The sequence below is a fragment of the Amblyomma mixtum genome, chromosome 3 (assembly GCF_055824585.1).
Source record: "Amblyomma mixtum isolate Tamu chromosome 3, ASM5582458v1, whole genome shotgun sequence".
NCBI lineage: Eukaryota > Metazoa > Arthropoda > Arachnida > Ixodida > Ixodidae > Amblyomma > Amblyomma mixtum.
The window spans coordinates 309786233-309789100 of record NC_143014.1 but is presented as its reverse complement, the minus strand read 5'-3'; the positions used below and the strand labels follow the sequence as shown (position 1 = coordinate 309789100).

Below are 2868 nucleotides of genomic sequence, written 5' to 3'. Positions count from 1 at the left end.
CGTTTGCAGAGGGCTCGCTGGTGTTAGTCGACGGCTTGCTTGTGAAGCAAGCCGTGAAGCAGACTGCGATTATGGAGGCCTCCATGTCGGAGGCCAGCAAGCCCTCGGAACAGAAGTCTGACGCCGGCACGACCCGCCCAGCTTTGAAGGATCTGGGGAACGCCCCCCAAGCGAAAGGTGCTGGTTCGACGGCACCGAAGAAAGCCCCAACATCTCGGCAGGAACGAGCAGGGCCGGACTTGCACTCGAGCGCGCAAGGGACGAGTACAGCTCCGTCCAAGGGGCCCAAGGGACCGAAAAAAGTCCAGCTGATGGTGAGTGCTTCCGACTGGTGCAAACGGGCCTTAACATTTACAAGTTTGGGGAGGCAATTATATTAGTGCGAGAGCACTCATGCGCTCACCAACACAGACCAGGAATCTTGTCACCGTACGCTTTCGGTCTTGTGCCGTTGCCTAGCAACCAGAGTTGCCCGGGTAAGCTCGGAGGAGCGTCGCGCCGGCTGCGCGAGAGGTTGCTCGGGAAGACCAACATGGGTCGCACAATCCCTACGGGTGGCTGTGACAAGAACAGCCACCTGCCAGTGCACAGGCGCATCGCTTAACCGCTGCGCCACTGCGCTGGTAGCGGTATGGGGACTTGCCCCTAGCTATAAACGTTAAGTAGAGAACGACCAATTCTGCATATATGGGCATTAACCCGCTATAAAAATATCGCATCATACGTCCTCAGGACGGAGCTTGTGTTTCGTCTAATTGAAAAATGAACACCTGCGTACGCATGTCTACTTGGTTTAAATACGTTAAGCCCCTACCAACTTTCTGTTACAAAATTTGATATGACAACTTTCTGTTACAAAATTTGATATGATAGCGCGACGTCGTCCACACTGTAGCTATACGCTTCTGTGCGTGGCACCCCACTGCTTACGTTTGGTTTGGCATGGACCCTGCGCTTAGAAAAGAAAAATTAGTCTTGACAGTTTGTCGCGGCCAATACAATTGGTGGCTGATTTTACGCTTCGGTGAGCGTTGCACGATTAAATCGTTTTTTAGCCTACTTGAAAAGAAAAGGTTGAGCTAGACCGCAGCCCTCGCTCCTGCGCGTGAGGCACAGCTCGCCAGCAGGCAAATGACTTTGCACCGGAATGGAATTCGTTGGATTCATAAGGGATTGTACAGTCTGTCAAAAGTAACCAAGCTGCATGGTTTGCTTCTAGCCCGTACAGTGGAGCCCTTACAGCTTACCTGAAGCTGAAATGGTCGTTAAAGGTAAGGACTTGGGGTCTTCTTACCTTCCAACAACTTTTGATCTTTAGGAAAGCCACAAGGGTTCTACTATACAAGCTAGAAGCAAACCATGCAGCCTGGTTACTTTTGACAAAGACTGTACGAGCGCACCTCAGCTCCAGATTACCACGTTTCCTGCGGCAGCGAGAGTCTAATCTGTGCGTCGTGGCCTGCCCAATGGTGGCCCACCTTCAATTTTCTTGGGTGCATTGTGTGGCGACAATGAACAGGAAGTTACGGCGAAGCCAACTTCTTGAAACTGCCAAGAAATCGCAAATTAGGTACCTGGTGTGTGGGCTTCATCGCTAGTCTTGGTATTCGCTGCCGCATGACGTGACCCACCGGCGACCCACATCGCAGTGAGCACGCTAACGGCGATATCTCGAGGCCAACTGTACAGGCGTTTGCTTCAACAGATTAGCTTGCAAGCGCTCCCAGTCATCTGCACGTAGCCCTACCGACAGCTTCTAGTTTGGGGAAGAGCTGCGTTTTAAAGTCTGTCATGTTGTCATAAACTAACTGCATGCATTCTTCCACACTCTTCAGGTGCCGTCCAAAACTGGCAAATGACTCCATCAGGTCCAAGTGAAGGTTCCCTCGCCGTGGGAACAACTACTCGGAATAGGCGCAACTTTCTCCGGGAGCAGTCATCTGTCAATGACAAGACAGCCACAACTCACGCATTATTTTAGCTCTTCTGTTTAAATGTGACTCGCCTGGTGTGTGGATGGCGAGTAAAAGTTTTTAGCGGTGAAAAGTTGGGGCGAGTTTTTTGTGCCCATTTCGTTTCTTTACCACCGTGGTGACGGTGGTGTTCGAAGAACGTCAATGGTTATGCAGGTATCTGGGGGTTTTGGAAAAAAATAAAACACGGAAAGCGCTGGCAATGGTTCGAAGTGTACACTGTCTTGACACACGGATTTCATGCAATCCGAGCCGCTAAGCGTGTTTGCTTCTGAGGGCTTCACGATGTAGCAAAGAAAAAAAGTTGGCAGTGGCTTAGCTCTGCTATACCAGGATATGCTGTTGTTGTTGTTGTAGCCTACGACAGAATGGCACATACCCACTCTGGGGGATCGGCCAAGAATCCGGTGGTATAGGTTGGTATTCACCTGTGCGTAGTAAAGGCAAAAGGAAAGCACACGGGAGAGGAACACCGGGGGAGTCTACCACAAGAAGGGCACGGAGAGGATGACAAAAGAAAAACAAAACAAAAAACAAATAATTATAATTAATAATATATATATATATATATATATATATATATATATATATATATATATATATATATATATATATATATATATATATATATATATATATATAAAGGAGTTTGGATTCGAGAGAGAGTGAAAGAGAGAATAATTCGAAAAATTGGTTTGGTTTGGTTTATGGGGTTTAACGTCCCAAAGCGACTAAGGCTATGAGAGACGCCGTAGTGGAGGGCTCCGGAAATTTCGACCACCTGGGGTTCTTTAACGTGCACTGACATCGCACAGTACACGGGCCTCTAGAATTTCTCCTCCAAAGAAATTCCAGCCGCCGCGGCCGGGATCGAACCCGCGTCTTTTGGGTCAGC

The 2868-nt window shown here is 48.8% G+C and overlaps 1 long non-coding RNA gene across 1 annotated transcript; it reads left to right on the top strand.

Annotated features, from left to right (window-relative positions):
- LOC149355570 (uncharacterized) lies at positions 1-2166 on the top strand. The gene is made up of 2 exons (XR_016289727.1): positions 1-314; positions 1836-2166. It is a non-coding gene; the product is annotated as an uncharacterized LOC149355570 (long non-coding RNA).
- Positions 2167-2868: the final 702 nt, after the last annotated feature.